Below are 20,506 nucleotides of genomic sequence, written 5' to 3' on the forward strand. Positions count from 1 at the left end.
GCAGCCTAGTGAGGAGGGTTTTAAAATAGGTTCAAAGGGGGCAGGGTGACAAAAGTCCACAGGTAGGTTTTAAAAAAGGTGATCTTCGCTGAGGGCGAGATTGGGTGGGTGGCTGGGTGGGCAATGGAAATATACAACAGGGCAATAGGAGCAACAAAAAGGAAACTGTAGGGGACTCTGTTCAACATCTTAGGCCAAAACCAGAGGGTACATACTTGGCATGGCTCAGCCATGCCTCCGCTGCCACTACCAATGCTACCACAGCTACACTGCTTTTTATCCTTGAGCTAGCTCTCAGTGAGCTGGCATGATTATGTGTACATGAGCAGGAGAATCACATCCTGAGCTCGTAGTGTAGATCTAGCCTGAGATGTCTTTACATAAATGCAAGGAGCATGGGGATTAAACAGGAAGAACTGGAAATCTTAGAGTATGCCTATACAGCATCAAGTATCAGAGCCTGGATTAACTAACTCGAGCTTGTGGTATGGGGCTAAAAACAGCAGTATAGATATTTGGACTCGGGTTGGAACCTGGGCTCTGGATCCCGGGTGGAGTTGGGAGGGGGGTGGGTCTCAGAACCATTGCTCCACCTGAGCCTGATGTCTCCACCACTAATTTTTCAGTTGATGTGGTCTCTGAGACTCACTGCCACTGAGTACCCTTAGTACACGAGCTAAATTATGGCCTAATTGGTGTCATTGAGATATGGTGGGGTAAATCTCATGGTGGACATATTAGTAGAGAGTGTTGTAACTTGTTTAGCAGCAGTTTTGACATTCTGTGATTTTAGTAAATTTTTTGATACATTCTCATTAAAAAATTAGGGAAATATGGCTTAGATTCAATTATTAAAAGGTGGGGGCATAACTGGTTGAAAGAGAGTACTCAAAGAGTAGTTGTCAATGGTTCGCTGTCTATAATTAGTGGGGTCTTGCAGGAGTCTGTCCTAGACCTAGTACTATTCAATATTTTCTTTAAAGACTTGGATAATGGAGTGGAGAGTATGCTTATAAAATTTGCAAATGACACCAATGTGGGAAGAGTTGCAAGCTCTTTGGAGCATAAGATTAGAATTTAAAATGACCTTGATAAATTGGAGAATTGGTCTGATATCAACAAGATGAAATTCAGTGCAGACAGGTGCAAAATTCTACATGTAGGAAGAAAAAATCAAATGCACAACTGAGGAATAACTGGCTAGGCAGCAGAAAAGGAGTGGAGAGTTATAATGAATCAGAAATTGAATAAGATTCAATAATATGATGCAGTTGCAAAAAAGGATAATATCATTCTGGAATGCATTAACAGGAATGTCAGATGTAAGACATGGGAGGTGATTGTCCCACTATATTCTGCACTGCTAAGGCCTCAGATGGAGTACTGTATTCAGTTTTGGGTGCCATACTTTAATTAAGATGTGGACAAATTGGAGAGAGTTCAGTGGAGAGCAACAGAAATGAAAAAAAGGTTTAGAAAACTTGACTTCTGAAGAAAGGTTAAAAAAAACTGGGCATGTTTAGTTTTGAGAAAAGAAGACTGGGGGGGATCTAGTAATAGTCTTTAAATATGTTCAGGGCTGTTATAAAGAGGACAGTGATATCTTGTTCTCCAAACCCTCTGAAGGTAGGGCAAGAAACAATTGGCCTAATCTGCAGCAAGGGATATTTAGGTTAGATTTTAGAAAAAGCTTTCTAAAAAGAAGGGTAGTTAAACTCTGGAATATGCTGTGGAGGTTGTGGAATCCCTGTCATTGGAAGTTTTTGAGAACAGGTTAGACAGAGATCTGTCAGGGAAGGACTCAGGGCTTCCCTGGACTCCTGGAAGGACTCAGGGAAACATCAGGTTAGACAAACATCTGTCAGGAAAGCACTCAGCATTGGGGGCTGGATTAGCTGAGTTCTTGAAATCCCTTTCAGATCTACTATTTCTATGATGTTCATTCAATGCTCAGCAATTTACTCTCTATGTTACTGTACCACATGCTTCACCAAGCTTTCTGAGCATTTCCAGTGTAATTCTAAGGCACACTAAGATAAATAATTCAACTCCAGTACATTATTATAGTGCAGAAGACTTAAGTGGGAATGTCTTGCAGGAGGAGTGAATCTTTTGTGCAGGAACTCAACGTGTTATTCCCTATGTAGGCTTTTAATCTTTAGGCTGAGAGTAGTAGCAGGGCCATATCTTTCAGTTTGTCTCTTTGTGCTCTATGTAGACATGCAATCCAACACAAAAGTTATTTAAAAATTGATCTTTAAAATGTCATTGGATTTAAGAGTTAATATGCCATTGAGAAAAATGAGGATAGTTCACATATATTGAGAAGTTATTTCAGTCTTTCTGGGTGCTACGTTGCTTCATATTTGAGAGGGGTTTTTTTGCAATCAGAGAGTCTAGAAATTGACTTATTTTTAAAGCATAGAATGTTATATTCAGCAGAATCTGATTTTGTCTTCAGGACATTACGAATTCAACAAGCAGGGTTGCTTTGGCCTATGGAGCTGGTGCTTGACACTACTGTTCTACTGAAATCTTAAAACACACTTTAATCATTATATTATGCATAGTACTGTAGTTAGAAAATTGCTCTATGTTACCAAGTAGCCTCACTTGAATCCCAGTTTATTAGCATTTATCCTGTTTAAAAGGTGTTAACATTTTCCTAATCACACTGTGAACGAGGTGTTAAATACTTATTGTGAGTCCTTCATTTTATCAAAGAGAAAACCATGGCGATTTAAGGTCTCCTGGCATTCAGCATCAATGATCTTGGGATCACTTTAATAATTCTACTTATGACATGCTAGAAAATTTGCTATCTTATTAATGTGTTATTTTGTAGCCCCTTTCTGAAGATCGGAGATCTGAATTTTGGAAGTAATTAATTAGAATTGCCAATTCTCATTTTTCCCTTTGAAGGTGTATTAGAGATGAACTATAAAATCCTATCACTTTTTTTTGTTAGTAGTAGTTGGCTAAAGGAGAATTCTTGTTTTTAAGACTCTTAGTCATTACTATTTTATTAGAGACACCTGAAAAACCACACTGCCTCGTATTTTATCTTCTATTAGCCCGTAGACAGAGATAAATAGACTCAAAGCACAAAAGAATAAGTAATGCTCAACTGAAATAATCCTATATGAGATGAATGAAGGATGACATCTTCAATTACAATATGAACTACCTTTTTGAGTATGAATGTGATTTAATGGAAATATGACACTCAATAAGCTAGACTTTCTTTGCGATTTGTAGCAGTTAGCCTTAGGGTAATCCTGAGTGAGATGCATTATTTTCTGATATGCTCACATATACCAGATTTGAATTTGGTCCATAGTCTAATGACTATCAGCTGAAAGTAACAAAAATATCTTTGTAGTTTTGATTCTGAGTCTTAACAGTGAAACATATTTAGGGTGCTTTTTGGATAAAATACAACTCCACAGCTGCCTACTCTTGTTTCATTATCATTCTGGGTTATTTTAAGAAATAAAGGAGCACACTGAATGCCAGCATTGTATGTACATGCTGTCTGGTTAAATTCATTAACTGTTCTTCAACTTAGATTGGAAAACTCAGAACATCGAAAAAAGATATCACTAGAAATATTTTCATTCAGGCTATTGTTTTATTGTATTATCTGACTTTTGTGCTTCACTAGTAACTGCTCCCAATGTAATACCCCTGATCTGAATGGAGTTTGTTATATACAGTACTACTACAACTGCATCATAGTTTCTACTTGTATTAAGACTAGATAAACTTAGCTATGCACTTCATAGTTGAGAGGACCCTATTCTAGGAAAAAAGCAAAAAAAGGAGTTCAACTTGCAATTTACAGGTGTTCTTAGGGAAAAGTGCCTATCTATTTTTTACAACTCTTATTGATTAAAAAATAGCTCTTGCACATCTGTTTTCTAGCAATCAGAAATTAGATTTTTTTCCTTGTAGTAAGCAACAATATTAAAGCAAGTTGCCTTTGCAGTGGAGACTCAACTATGCCAAGCATATACATTATGTTGGGTTTTTTTAAGTGAAATGACTCAGTGGCATATTTATTAACCTAAAACCCTTTTTTCACCTATTGGAGAATGTCTTAAGTAATAATATTACCCAGCTCTGTGAGATATAAAAATTGCTGTCACTACAGTTGAATTCCTGGAATGTGTGTATGTTCTTGTAGTGAGCTCTAAAATAATGGAGATCATTTACATTAAAAAATTCTAGTGTCTGCTCCGATTTAGTCTGGCACCTCTTTGCTTGCTCTTAAAGGATTCTCCCATGAGATGTACATTTGTTTTTTAGATTTCTCCTGACAACAGCAAAGTTATGTCAACTTCTTCTCACAGCTTTATTCATGATAAACATTGCAAACTGCAATTTGCAAAAGATTCTGGCTATTCTCTATACATCCACAATGCACAGTGTAAGCACAATTCAAACTGGAATCACCACATGCTTATCATTTGGCATTGGGACAAGAACTTTAATTAACTATTAAAAATTAAATGAATTCTGCTAGATAGGTTACAACATATCTTAGGTTGAATGGAATAGGGCTTTTGATCTTAGTGTTAGTATGAGTAAAATCATTAGTGCCCGTAATTTTAGGTCTGTCCCATAATTTTAGGTCTGGGAAATGACCTGTTCTTGACCTCACGGTTGGAGGCAAAGATTTAGGCCAAAAAATCCAAACCTGGGTACCTAATGTTAAGCTCCTAAAGCTATACTTAGGCACATCCATATGACTGGTCTGATTCTGAAAAATGTTGAGAACCTACACATCTCAGTGAAATCAGTGGTAGCAGCAGGTTCTCAGAGCTTTTGAAAATTAAGCCACTTTTATTTAGGAGCCTAGCTATGGATTTCAGAGCTCAACATTCAGCACCCAGGTTTAAAAATTCAGGCCTTTCCTTCTCTCTCAAATAATGTATTTAGATTTCCTTAGCCTTGAAACAATTTGCATGTCGTACTGATTAATAAAGTAATACAGTAACTCCACTTACTCAGACACATGAAGGCTCCGGTATTGCTAGGCTCAGAGACCACCTGCAAGGTGTTGAGATCGCTCCGTCCTGAAGCCGGTGGAAGATGGAACGTAACACTTTGCAAAAAGTCCTGTGGCTGTCTCTCACAGCATCAGGACTCTACCTGGGAATCGGGATGGCTTCTGTATTGGGAAGTCTAACAGGGAATCAATTTGGCCTAATGGTGAAACTGAACTGCTGCTTCTTAATCAGGACAGAATTAGCATAAAATCTGCTTAATAGGAACACATTCCATTAATGCCTAGTGGTGTCTGATAGATGAGAAATGTAGAGCTCCAATCTTATAATACAGTACTTGTATTGGCACAGACCACAGATTCTATGGGAAACAATGGTTTTCAGCAGTTAATTTCACATCCAAAAGTAGAGGTCATTTTCAACATGAAATACTGAATTACATTTCTAACGTTATTTAACATTTTGGTAGTAAGTGCCTGGATAATGGTGATTTAATTGATTTTCCTTTGTTTCTAAAATCTATGCTTTCCTAAAATAACTCCCATCTAATTTGTCTTCATTATGTTTATGTGGATAATGAAGATATTATCTTGATTTTTTTAAACATTCATTGTAAATATCAACAGCTACAGGTATTGAGCATTGTAATCCAAGACACATCTTTATCCTGAGTTCTGATTATTTGACAGATAATTTTGACAAATGACCCACATCTATACACTGCATAGGAAAGTGAATAACTCCCAAGGTTACTGCCAACCTGACTTGGGGGAAAAATTCCTTCCTAAGCCCACATATGCAATCAGTTAGACCCGGGCATGTGAGCAAGAACCAGCCAGCCAAGCTCCTGAGATAGAAATGCTTGGTGCTAACTCAGAGCCTTGGCCTACCCCATCCAATGTCCCATCTCCAGCTGTGTCCATCCCTGATGCTTAAGAGGAAGGAGATTAAAAAAACCTTTCCAAAATACACTGGGGGGCTGAGAGGAATCCCTTCCTAAACTCTGCCAGTGGCAAGCTGAAACCCTGGAACGTGAGTTTTTGGAACATAAGACAGAAAGTAGAAGTGAGCTCCCCACCATTACAAGCAATCCCATCATACAATCACACTCATAAATTTGTCCAGCTGTCTCTTAAACCTAATTAAGTCATTTGCCCCCACAGCTCCTAATGGGAGGCTGTTCCAGAACCTCACTCCTCTGATGGTTAGAAACCTAACTTCCAGCCTGAATTTGTTCGTGACCAGTTTATATCTGTTTGGCCTTGTACCAACATTGTCTTTTAGCTTAATAGCTCTTCGCCCTTCCTGATATTTACTCCCTAATGTATTTATAGAGAGCAGTCTTATTCCAGCTCAATCTTCTTTTTGCTAGATTAAACAAGCCAAGCTCTTCTAGTCTCCTCAGATAAGAGAGGGCCGCCATTCCCCTGATCATCCTAGTAGCTCTTCTCTGCACTTGTTCCAGTGTATATCAATCTTTCTTGAACATGAGTGACTTGAACCAAAGGAGGAATAGTATTATAAAGTAAAAAAGTAATTATAATTGACACAATGAATAATTTCAGATTACATAAACTCTGTGGCTTTCCTTTTTTTTTTTTTTTTAAATGGGCCCAGTTCTTCCCTCTGATACGATGTGATTTCCATTGAAGTCACTGGAGAATTTTGCCTGTGTAAACACTCCAAGATCTAGACAAATTACTTTGTATATAGTTATGACAAGACTATAATATTTAATAAAGTATTTCTAATACTTAATAAAGAAGGTAGCATGGTTTAGTGGATATAGGACACATATCTGAAGGTTAACAGACCTGCTTTGTACTCCTGGTTCTGCCACTAATCTGCTTTGTGACTTTTGGCTAGTCACTTTATGTCTCTGTGCCTGTTATCTTTCACACTTTGTCTGTAGGCTCCTCAGGGCAGGGATTGTCTCTCATGGATTTGTACAATACAAGTACAATAGGGCTCAGAATTTGGTTTTGATCCTCTAGATGTTACTGTAATACGAATGATAATAAATGTTTTTTTTTAAATACACATCAATGATAATTTATAAAGTATTGATTCAAGCTTGAGAAGCAAATCAGTACTTTCAGTCAGGCATGCAGAACTTTCCTCAGTACACACCAAATTTTGTGAGAAACAGCTGCGGCTCTAATTATAATATTGTATCAACTGCAAGTTAGTTAACATTCGGTCAATATGAAGGGCAGAAGGAGGAAAAACAACCAGCACAGGACAGTAAATGAAAAATCCTAAAGTAATAGGCATAAGAGAGTAACTTAAAGTTAAATAATATACTGCAGTGTTTAACTATCCCTTTTTTATGATGCATCGTCTTGCTGAGGTTCATAAAATAGTTGTTCTTTCTAAAAATTGTAACAAATTAGCCATTTAATTCAAAAGGAAATTCAATACGGCAGTGATAGTTTACACATATAATGGTCAAACTTTTCATGAATGAATTAAAAGAAAAAAGAGTGTAGATAATGCATTGGAATAAAGAGAAATTCCTTTAGGTAACAAATTGGAATAAAGAGAAATATTATTGTTTATATTAAAAAAACACTAGGTTAAAATTCACAATATTGATTTCCATGATAGCTACCAGTTCTTAGTTCTTCTAAAAATCAGGCCATGTATATAAGGTGTCTAAGTCTATAAGCCTGTAAACACACACATGCTTAATTTTATACTTGTGAATAGTCCTATTGACTTCATTGGGACTGTTTAGGTGTAAATTAAAACACATTAATAATTGTTCAGAGGACTGGAGCCTAAAAATGGGATTCTGTGTCTAAGTCTAGGCATTCACATCTGAAACATTCTGGCCCTAATTAAAAGCATTTCCATAATTAAGTTTTACTTCTTGCTTTAATACAAAACATCACTTCTCACCTCATATCTCAGTTATTTGAAAGTCTTCATTATATGTATCAGTGATGCATATTATATAAGTGCATGGGAAAAGTGTTTTACATTTAAAAATGGGGTAAGATCTATTACTTCTGAATAGTATTTAAGACAACAAAAAAAGAACACATTTCTATCTTTCTATCAGTTTTAGCAATGTTTACAAAGCACATGGTGGTAGTGGGTGGGGACATTATATTTTAATACATTCATGTTTGCAAGGGTTTAATCCCTGAAGCAGATACATTACTGTGAGTATCTCGTCACTGTAGCAAAATGCATTTTAAAGTAGTTCAACTGCAGCTAAACAACCAGAAAGTGTTCCATGTCTTCATTTCATTTCATTTCACCTGATTTTAGGCCAAATTCTGATCTCCTTGCTCATGTGAGTAGTTCAATTACTTTTAATTGGTCTATTTGATGATCTTTCCTTTATAGAAACCAGTCATTCCAACTGATCCCAAATGGTTATTTAGTTTATTATTTATTATATGTACAATGCCAGCATGGCTTTCCTACTTCATGAGGTGAAGATAAATTCATTAATATTTCTGAGGAACTCCAGGTATTAAGATGATGGGAGTTATTTTAAGTACCTTGGTAGAGACAGTTTGAGATGATTTACAGACAGAAGACAAAGTTTGTGCCCCAAAGAGTTTGTCATCTAAACGGATAAACATAGGAGAAGGAAAAGCTTGTATGAGATGGAGAGAGAGTGTCACAATTTTTGTATGGATTATTCTCTCTTACTCATATATTTACAGTAAATTAGGAAGGGCTGGAGCAAGCAAGCCAGGTTTTACTGGCCTCTTTTAAAAGTGCATTTTGGAATAATTTGGGGGGAAAAAAAGAGAGGAGGATCAGGTCATGGTGAATTGGGTCAGGAAGAGGATGCAGAGCAGTGTGACAGGAAACTTGCAGATGAGGGTGGGAGAAGAACATAAAAGGCCTGATCCAAAGCTCACAGGAGTCTTTCCATTGACTTCAATGGACTTTAGATCAGGCCCAAAGGGTGTAAATAGCCATGCCTTTTTGACAGTGTGAAAGGGAGAAGGTGGCAGGAGATGGAAGAGAGACAGGCAAGAACCAGGCACTGTAGGGCTTTGAAGCTGAGGACAAAGGGATATTTGTTTTTGAGAGTGAGGGAATCTTATTCACTGCAGAACTGAAAAAGGTGCAGGTTTCTTCCCCTCCCGCTTTGTGCTGACTCTATAGGCTATAGTATTAGGAGTTGCTAGATCTGATCTCTCTTCAAATCAGGTTAAAAATAGTATATTTTAAAAACAATTCTCCATGATGAATTGCTTCATGGCTGCTCATAGTACTGGGTAGTGAGACAGATGTCATCCTTAGTACTCCTCATATACCCTCATGGACACCCTTAGTATAAAAATAATTCTGTAGTGAGTGCAAGCAGTGAAAAGGTTAAACATCTTACACTTCTGCCTATTGATGGTGATTTGAATTTGCATCATGTAGAAGACATGATAGTATCGTCCACCTAATATTTTAATTTCCACAGTCAGTGTTCTCTTGGTAGACAGATGAACCCTTTTGGAATGTCATATGAGTAGTATAAAGGATCCACTGAGCTTCATCAATTGCACTTCATGTCAAATGCAAGCAGTCATCTGTCTTCTTCAACTTGATAGTTTATGTCTGAAGCCTGAACAGTGATGCTGGTAGCATCAGTGATCTTATCACGCTAGTCAGCACTTGACAGTTGTGTGATGCTCTTTCAACGTGTATATTTTTCATCAGTTCCATCAGTACTGTGCATGAGCTATTCCAGGTTCAAATCTCAACTATCAAATCTGGCTCCAGAGATGCACAGATAAGTGTGTGCAAATTGTCTCATGTACATACCCGTTACATATCTGTTTGAATGATCATTTCTTTCTATAGGCTATTCCAGAGTTATTTTTTATTCCCCATTGATAACTAAGCTGTCACAAATACTCCTAAGTACAGTGTCACCTTTCTTACCGATAATACTGAATTCACTTTAATAATACTGCTATCTCAGACTGAGTAATTGTAGAATATAGGCCCCAATAACTTAGTCTGACAGGAGAAGGAAATATTGCTCTTTACAGTATATTTGGCAATGTTTTCTCAAGTCTAAATAGTGTTAAATTCAACATTAATAATTTTTTCATAGCATGGTTCTTTTAGCAAAAAATGGGTGTTCAGCCAGATGTTTAGATGTTTACCTTCATCAGCAAACACAAGTGGAAACTTATGAGGCTGGAAAGTACGAATGTTCCCAGCCTTGGATCACAGCTGAATAATGTTGAGCAGCTTTTCTTACCACTTAAAAACAAATCATAAAACCAGCTTCAAATATTGACAAAATCATGTTGTAAATAAGATGTTAATCATATAAATTAGGTTCACTCTAACAGATAATTGTGTCATTGAGCTGATTATTAGTGCACTTGCAAGCAGTAGTTAAGTCATTTATAAAAATGGAAGATAGGACTCTTCTGCATCATTTTTTCAGTAAGAAATATCCATTCCAGATGGTAATATTAATGAATATTTTTGTATCAGTAACAGCAAAACTGAATTGATTTTAGTTACAGATGCGGGTGTTCATCACTTCACAGGTTTGTCCCTTAGTTACCAACAAAACTGCTTAAAAAATTTAGCACAGGTTTCTCTTTAGATGCATGTGTGCCTGACATGCACATGACTCCAGAGGAATTAATGTATGTATTTAAAGGCAAAACAGGGCCCTTAACCTTCACACAGTTTCTTAGCTCTGTGTATCTTCATTAAGCATGTTTTCTGTTTAAGGTACTGCACACACACTCACTCACATATACAAACCCATTCCTGGCCATGCAAAAGTCAATGAGACTTTTGTCATTGACTAATGGGGAGAAGGAGCAGGCCTGAAAATCTGTCTCTGGTTACATCATTCTTGTTTTATATTCTCCTTCACCTCCACCCTTTCCTGGCAAACCAAGATACAGTTTTGTCACTTGGCTGGTCAGACCCATTTTCATAATATAATTAAGATACCCAATCATGCTAGATGAAGATAAACTAACTTCCAGATTTGGTTATGCGTCATGGCTTATGTGTGTGACAGAGTGAACAGTGGAAAGAATACCCAGGAATATCTGATTTAATGTGAAGGAGTGTTTTGATTTGATTTTATCTTTTTTTGTTCACTTTTTAAGCTCTTGAGCTCCACTCGTGCAAATACTTAAAAATTGAATTTTAAACTTTACTACTCAAAGATTCACCAAAAGTGAATTTTAAACAATATGGTTTTCCTTCATTATGTGCTGATTAGTAATGCAAGTAACGAGGTATTGTTTCTCTTCTCTGATTGGTTGTCTGATGTAACTAAAAACATGTATATTGACAATTGCAAATCTTACAACCGAATACCCAATTTGAAATTCAAGGTGTGCTGGTTAGCTACATCAGTCATACAATCAAAACAGAAACAATACTATTGACTTACATAAAGTTGTGTATTTTGTGTCCTGCACTGGACCGAGTGATGCATGGAATGTCTCTATGGGACTCTCAGGTCTTATTTGACCTTCGTCCCTACATGTCCAGCAGGATGGAGTTATCAATCCATGTGGGGGATGCGCATGATTATTCCACCACTACTGAGAGCTCAGATGTTAGAACAGTTAAATTCAGGTTACTTTGGAATAATTCGCATGAAAGAAGTTTCACAAAGCTACTTTTGGTGGCATGGCCTGGACAGTGCCATTGAAGAGAAGGCAAGAGCTTGAACTTCATGTCAGAGTGTGAGGAACACACCTTAGTTGACACCCCTACACCCATGGGACTGGCCTGAAAACCCATGGCAGCATATTCACATTGATTTTGCTGGCCCATTTGAAGGAAGCATGTTCCTGGTTGTTGCCGAAGCCCACTCCAGAAGTCTCTTTAATGCCATCCACTACTGAATAGTTTTGAATAACTGTAAAAGTCATGATTTGTTTATGAACACAGACAAAGGCAAAATGAATTGAATAAGCTATTACTTGGAAATTATTTGCTATTCTTCAGGAGTGGCCATTATATTTGTTGCCTTCTTTGTGATAGGTGGGACCTATTTAATTTGCTAATTTCTCTCTACTTGGTGTCTTTGTCCATCTTTTAAAAAGTCAGACTAGAGCAGCGAGAGGGGAAAGGAACAGAAACTGATACCTAAAAGTTTGGTAATCACTAGAGCCAATGGCGTACCGAGGGGGGGAGGCCGTCCCCTCACCACGCATAGGAGGCGGGTGACGCAGGAGGCTCTGAGGGGCACTGGTCAGCACCTCATTCCCTGCACATCGTGAAGAGCTGGCTTGTCTCCCCCCACTCGGGGGAAGGAAGGTGAGGCTGCCCCATCCAAGCCGGCACCAGGCTGCAGGGCTGGAATGGTGGATAAGTGCCGGGCCGGCCCTTACCCGTGCAGTGGGTAACTGTGGGGGGCAGGAGGAGTGGAGCCGAGCCTGTTATTTGCACCCCACCCACAGGTACAGACCCCCCATCTCCAGGGCCGCTCGGGAGGTGGTGCCACGACCTGTGTGGGAGTGGCGCATGAGTCCTGGTGGGGGCACCAATGTAGGCTCGGCCCCAGGGTGCCAGAGACCCTCAGCATGCCACTGACTGGAGCACAGGAATATCACAGCCACAACTCCTCCTTCCCCTGGCTAGACTTTGGACTTCACCAACATGCCCATTTCCGTTTAGTGCTTATGGGGGTGCACAGAGCCAGCTCTAGTGGCTCTGCATGTGGTGGAAGAGACCCTGAACTGTTGCTATTCATCAGTGGGGCTTAAATCTGCCTCATACCCTCTTTATGCTGGGTGTAGGACAACAATGATTAAGGCTCCCAGTTGTTTTATCTGGAAGTTTTTTCCTGTAAACAATATACATTCTTTCCTTTCCCCTCCATAGGGAATAAACTGATTTAGGAAAAGTAACTGATGTGTATGAGTTAGAGAGTTCTGTAGCAAATGTAACTATATTTGTTTTATATGCTATTGTCCTTACTTATTTATTCATGGGGGTTATGTCATCAAATTTGATCTTGTGCTCATCCAGCAAATTGATCCTATTAACTTGCCTTAGGTTCAGTTACTTTATACAATAAATACAGCAACATTTCTTAGAATTCCTCACTATCCTTAATCTTGCCCAAGTATTGTATAGGAGAGGCATATACAGTAAATCCTCTCTAGCCAACCAGTCAGTGAAGGGTTAACAAAAATCAATTTGCAATATAAAGGGAAGGAAAAAATTTTATCAAGTTAACCTGCTTGTGCAGCAATTGCTTGTGCAGCAAATTATATTGTTTTTTCCCAAAACACTTGGAAACTGAAGCCTGGTTTTCAGAAAGGGATAATTTATTTGTTCTAGTTGTAATACATGCATGTATATTTTTGTTTACTTTGAACTTTTATTACAAAGTTCAAGTAACAATTTGTAATGTCTATGTTCATAGTAGGGAGGTAAAAACCGAAACGTTTAAATGGTAATCAGCCATTTAAACATTTTAAATGGCTGATTACCGTTTAAACTGCGGTGGAGAGAGAGGCAACTGGGCTTGGCTCCCCGCGAGCAAGAGCTGCCCAGCTACAGCTCTGCATGTGTGACGGGGAAGCCGCAGTTTCTCCCTCCCTATGCATTTAACCATTTAAATGTTCTATTTTTAGATCATTTAAATGGATTTTTTCTTAAACTAATTTTTACATCTCTAGTTCATAGAAAGCCAGAACCTACTTAAGTTGATTTAATACTTGTGCAAGGTGCTGGACTGACAGCACCGATAACTGAATCCATACATTTATCCACAGAAAAAAGCAAGAATCTACATAGATTTGAAATACTGACCTGGCAGTGAAAGAATTCATAAACCATTCTTGTAAATGATCAAGAGCTCAAACCTGTGTGATGCTGGGAGCTGATTTCAGTGGGAATTGAGGGACCTTTAGCATCTTGCAAGATTGGACTCTAAGTCTTCTGAAAACAAACACACATGTAAATAACTCAGTTGAATGCTATTATACTACCAGTTTCATTTATTAGAGAATTAAATTGTCATTAGCAAGTTACCTAATGGTTAGAGACATGGGCTGATAGGCAGGATTCCTGGAGTCTGTAGTACTGAATCACAATGGACATAATTCTGCCATGCTTACACATGCTGAGTAGTACTTAATTCTGTAAGTGCTCCTAAGGTAATTAGGTGTCCCAATGCAGTCATGTTCTTTATGACATTGAGTGGGATTTGGGCATCTAACTTCCTTATCCAACTTTGAAATCTCAGCCTATGTGGCTATGGCAAAGGTGTGGTGTTCTCTAGATCACTCATCGTAAAATAGGGATGATAAATCACCTCCTTCATAGTGGTATTGGGAGACCTAATTATTCATGTTTGTCAAGCGCTTTAAAATACTCAGGCGAACATTGCTATGCAAATTGAAAGCATCATTATTGTGAGAACTATGGTCACATTTGAAAATATTAAAATATATATATGAGGAAGGTCATCCATTGAAACTTGACTTGACCCCTTTCTCTTCCCACAAAAATATACACATTACTACTACAATATACCTTTCAAAAATTTGGCTCAAAGACTCTTTAGAAGTGGTTTTAATTACTACAATCCTGTGCTGGTTTTGTCCCAAGATCTCCTTGCATTTTGGAAGAGTCATATAAATTAAAAGAGCCATTTGTTTGACTAGCTGAGCAAAGCTGATTTATATTCATATTTCATTTCTCTCTTTGGAGAGAATGGTTAAACAGTTAGCACCCAAAATTCTGACTTGAGCTCAACTAATGAGTATAATAACTATAAGGCAGCATCCTTGCTTTCAGTAGCAACATATTTATATTCAAGGCAATGCTTGGGACCTGTCATTATTTAGAAATGGTTCTAATTAACTTATTCTCCAGCTCCAGGATCGTATTAAGTAAACAGAAACTAATTATGAGCCTGTTACAACAGAATTAATCTCACCCATTTCATTTAGTGCTCTTCCTTCTCACAGAGTAACTCACTCTTACCAGGCAACAAAAATATCCTAGGAAAGATCAACCCACTTCATAAACCATCAAAGACAGTAACTTTCTGCTTTTCTTTTCAGAAAAAAAAACCACTTTGAATCTTGATAGTTGCATATTTCTCTGGAATAGGCAATTTATACATTTTATAGTTGTGGATTCTTTGTTTCTACGTTAAACTTCTTCTCACTTGTACTGAAACACCCCTCTCTCAAAGCACTTAACTTTACACAAGTATTTTCATGTGCTACAGTAATAATGGATATTAATCAGTAACTATGACTGATTAACCAAGAGAAACCTGTGTGAGTTAAATTTTGCTTTCAAATTCATTGATGTTTTACTTTTAGATTATTTGTGTATTTTTACTATATTTACTATTTGTAGTGGTATCACTACACTATATGACTCACTTTATTGGCAAGCTTATCTCACTACATCCTGAAATAAATGTTTCCTGAACCCCCTCTTCTGGCCTTCAAACAACCCCTCAATCTTGATAAGCTCACCATCAGAAACAAGCTCCCCACGGACCAAGACACATCAACTCAAAGTGGCACCAGACCCTGACAGAACAGAACAGAAGCAAAATCTACATACATATCTTCACTGCTATGATGATCAGTATTCCCCACAATTCACTTTCAGGATCCAAGGGTCATAGAAATGTCTATCACAACATGTAGTGTACCTCATCGAGTGCATTAAATGCCCCAATAACAATTATGTGGATGAAACCAGACAAGTAACTACACATCCAAATGAATTCACACAGAAAAATTATAAAAGACAAAGACACCCTATCACCTGTGAGTGATCTCTTTTCATGAAATGATCATTCTATATATGATATATCAATCTTCATCCTTAAAGGAAACCAACAAAACACCTTCAAAAGATGGGAGCTTAAATTCATAACTCTATTAGACACCAAAAATCATGGACTTAATAAAGACACTGGATTTATGGGTCGTTACAACAATCTGTAACCCACTAACACTTCTTTGTCCTATAACTGCAAAGATGTTAACTGCCCGCTTCACCTTGACTGGTCTTTTGCAACATGTTTACTCCTCATCTGTTCCACTTTGTATTTAGATGTGACACACTGAGTATGTTTCTCAGAAAGGAAGAAGAGTTCCATGTAAGCTTGAAAGCTTGATGAACTCAAATCTCCAACCATTATCTTCTGAGGCTCCTACTCACCAAATCACCTTTTCTCTTCTTGCATTACTAGGGCCTGTCCTGCCCCCAAGTCTTATAGCCACCCATCCCCCAACCCTTATAGCCACTCATTTTATATCTTCAGAAGGCCAGTGGCCTTTCAACATCCTCAATCTAGCCTGGTGATGAGTGGTTCCCTGTGCTTTGTATGGACCTTCTTAAATGGCTGCTTTGCTTGGTACACAACCCACAACCTATCCATTTGTTTAGAAGAGTCTTCAGAGGGTGCTGGGGAAGAATGCAGTTTTGGCATTGGTACTGGTATTTTTGGTATTGCTATGGCTCTTACTACCAGCTGGCTCATACGCTGCACTCACAATATTAGCATGGCTGGAACAACTGTGCTCTGGGAATTATGAAGTTTCTCTTCACCACCAAACTGCAGATGATTTCCAATCAACTGCACTAGAACATGGACATGAAAATGTTTCTGTAGAGGGGTGTGCTCTAGTGTTACTCCCTTTTGCTCCCATTCTTTCATGTTCTCTTCCAGTCTGTTCTCTTATTCTTATTCATATTATTTAACTTTTATTACAGCAGCATAAAAAGGCCGCAAACAGATTTAGACCCCATTACGGGAGGCACTGTTCCAGTTTCCCTCTGCTCTTGCCCTCCTCCTCATGATGCTTATCCTTCTCCTTTCCATTCAGGCCACCTCCTCTTTTCCTCACTGCCTGGAGTTCAGCAGGGTTGCAGAGAACTCAGCACCGGAGCATGTTCAGTGAGCTCAGTGCGAGTGGAGCATGCTCACTGAAAACAGAATGTTCAAAGGATTTTGCTGCCAATCTCTAATAAATATATGCTGAACATGTTCAAATGGTGGTTTTCATGGTATTATAATTAGGGTGGATTTTCATGGGAGGACAAAAGGCATATCCTGACACCAGGTCAAAAACCCTATCAGATTTCAAGTCCCTTCTCCAAAGCATGGAGATGCTAGAGTTTCTCAGTGAAATGGTTATAAGAATATTTTGACATAGACAAAACAACATATTTTCCCCTAGCCTTGTTCTTGAAAACAGTTGTATTATGTTTTTCAGAAATTGTTCTTGCCTGAGTCAATCATATGGCATGGAAAATTTCAGTCTGAATGGTTAAAGTTTGGCAAAATTATAAGCAAGTAAAAAATAGGGTTTTATGATAAGAGTCAGGCTACCTTATCTTTAGAGCCATGTTTACACTACTAACTTTGATCAACACAAGTTACGTTGGGTAAATCCATTACAGTTAGTATATTGCTTGTGTGCACACGTACGTGGTTGCCTGCATCAGCATTGCACATACTTATCAGGAGCACTTAGGTTGATGCAAAATGCCTTGCACTATGGGTAGGTATCCCATTGCCACATGTTACCCTCCATCATAATGCATTGTGGGACACATGAGTCACATGGTGAGGGCTTGGAACAAGGAGTCAAGTGCCCATCATGCAACTTTATTCATGCCATAATGCCATTTCTATCCCATAATTTTTGTGCCTTTTTAAAAAATCAAACAAACCCACACAGCAGTTGTTGCTGTCCGCCATCTCTGGCAGAAGCATGGAGCCCACATGGCTTTGTGCTAATATAATAAATATATTATATGTTGCTAATATAGGATGCAAGATCCTCTGCTATTTGCAGAGCTTCAGGACGTACTGTAACATTGCGGGATATGAAGACTTCTTTGAGGACAGATGCTAAGGAACATAGTAAAAAACAATTCAAGGTTGTTAGTGACATTCATGGAGCATCTGTAGACAGTGAAGAACCACTTCTGGGCCCACAAAATGAGCACTGACTGATGGGATCACATTTCAATGCAGGTTTGGGGAGACGAGGAGTGATTGCAGAACTTTCAGATGTGAAAGGTCACATTCTTGGATCTGTGTGCCGCATCTGCATCAGCTCTCCAGCACAGGGACAGCAGAATGAGAGCTATATTGGCAGTTTAGAAGTGAGTAGCGACTTCACTCTGGAAGCTTGCGATGCCAGATTGCTACCACTTAGAAGGAAATCATTTTGGAGTTGGAAAATCCACAGTGGACGTGTTGTCATGCAAGTGTGTAGGATCGTTAATCGTATTCCACTAAGTAGGACCGTGACTCCAGGCAATGTGCTAGATATGATGGGTGAATTTGCAGCTGTGCGGTCCGGAATTGCCATGAAACAACAGAATGCACATATATTCCTATTTTGGCCACAGCCCAACATGGCACAGAGTACATCAACAGAAGTACATCCACCATGCATTGGTTGATCACCGGGAACACTACTGGTATCAGTGTGGGCTGATTGGGGAAGATACATGATGCTTATATCTTTATCTTTTATCTTATATCATGATGCTTATATCTTTAAGAACACAGGATTGTGCAGAAAGCTGTAAGCAGGGACATTTTGTATGAATCAATGGATTTCCACTGGCAAGCCCACATCTTGTGAAGATGTACACTGATCACTTGACTGCTCCAAAGAAAGATTCAGTTACTTCAGTTACTTCAATTAAGTCATGCTGGAGGTGCTTACTCACTAGATAAGGTCTCGGTGAGAAAAATATCCAGTTGTTATAGCTGCCTGTTGTTTCCCAAATAATATCTGTGAGCAGAAGGGGGAAGAGTTGCCACCAGGGTAGGGGAGAGAGGTGGAGCAGCTGTCTGCTGAATTTGAATAGTCAGTCATAAGGGGCATTAAAAGAACTCAATGTGGAGCTGTGCAGCTGAGGGAGGCCTTGAAAGTGTCCTTAAATGGCCAGCCATAATAACCAGATGATGCTCTACCTGGCCCTGAAATTTTTGGGTTTTTTAAGAATAGTGTAGCCCTTGGTGTACATTTATGAATGTCACACTGTCTTTTAATGTACCTATGAATTATGCAGTGCTTGCTGTACACTTATCACTATTATCTGTTTTTAACTGAACTATGAGTTCAGTGGTCCTGTTCTATTAGAAGAAATGTATGCTTTGAGTAACTCTAGGCAGTCTGCTGAATGTTATGAAGTGATGAAGATGAATTTATTACCAAAATATAAAAATGTATTACTTAACAAAAGCAATGCAAAAATTAATGTGCAGTTAAAAATCAATACAGTGCAAATTTATAAAATAAATTAATGGAACAGAACTTTGAAATGTAGAATGGTAGAAAACAATTGTGTCCCCTTTAGTACATTTAAGCCAAATGCACAACAACTGTGGCTCCCACAAATCAATGTATGGAAAACTGGGTTTTTTTACTGTCCCCCACTGTGGCGTTGTAAAGATAGTGATGCAGCCAATGATGCCATGTGAAATATTGGGGAGTGTAGGAGCTGCACTGTAAAATGTCAGCACTGACTGCAGCTTGTGACTGTTGGACATGTAGGTCTGCAAGATATTGCAGCATTTGTGTTGGCTACCTGAGAAGTCCATGCTGCCTGGTGCATCTCCCTCTCTTTTCCCTGGTCAGACTCCTGGGTCTTTCTTCTGTCCACTTTTTCCTTCTCCAGGCTGCCTGCTATACTCACCCTTCTGGCCCTTGGTTCATGGTCCAATGCAGCACTGTCTTGCAGGATCTCAGAGAGCATGTCTTCTCTAGTCCTCTTCTTTCTTCTCTTCATCAGAGTGAAGATTCCAGGGGTGTTAAGGGGGCATCTTTCAAATCTGCAAGGACAGCAGCTCAGCTAAACCAGACAGATGTCTCACTGGATTGACAGTCACAATGGAAACGAAATTCAGCTCTGGCTGAATTTAAGCCTTGGTCCTACCATCGAGGAAGAAATAAGGTGGCAATCCCTAGAAATGTTCTGGAGAGGACTGAAGAGTCTTCCATGAAAGTTTAATCAAGAGCCCTCAGGAGGATACTAACAACATCATTATGTATGTAAACAAACTGCTCTGTATGCCATGATCCCCACATAACCCTACGAGGGAATGAAAAGCAGATAACAGTTTTACCTCTGTTTGTTTTGCCTTTTCTCGTATGAGTAAAACAATAAAAATTAGACATGTCTTGCTAACTTAGAGTTAGGTCATGTGCCAGCTTCACATTTAAACTTTTTAAGAGAGAATGCATTCACAGACTTACCTGAGGTTCCTTCCCCTGAATCGGCCTCATCTGTGCTCAACAGGTGGGATTGGCTACACTGTAGTGCAGTTGCAAAAAGATCCTGGCTCACAGCATAGCTGAACCCCTGAACTCTGAGTCCTTACTCCTCATTATTTGCCACAGGAGTCTCTATCTCAGGCTCCTAGTGCTCAGGGCTCCATGGTGCTCTGAGTGGAGCTTATAGGGACTCTGCCAAGTATGGCATGCAGCTCATTGTAAAAGCGGCAGGTCAAAAATATGCTGGGGCTTTAAAAGGGG

The 20,506-nt window shown here is 38.8% G+C and overlaps 1 long non-coding RNA gene across 1 annotated transcript in view; it reads left to right on the plus strand.

Moving 5' to 3' along the window:
* The window catches only part of LOC137167155 (uncharacterized), a 34,333-nt gene extending 13,983 nt beyond the window's left edge, over nt 1-20,350 (plus strand). The window contains exon 4 of the long non-coding RNA XR_010924028.1: nt 19,764-20,350. This is a non-coding gene — a long non-coding RNA (uncharacterized lncRNA). The remainder of the gene's footprint in view (nt 1-19,763) is intronic.
* Nucleotides 20,351-20,506: the final 156 nt, after the last annotated feature.

The sequence above is a fragment of the Emydura macquarii genome, unplaced genomic scaffold (assembly GCF_026122565.2).
Source record: "Emydura macquarii macquarii isolate MOO-44397 ecotype Brisbane River unplaced genomic scaffold, CSIRO-AGI_Emac_v2 contig_320, whole genome shotgun sequence".
Classification (NCBI taxonomy): Eukaryota; Metazoa; Chordata; order Testudines; family Chelidae; genus Emydura; species Emydura macquarii.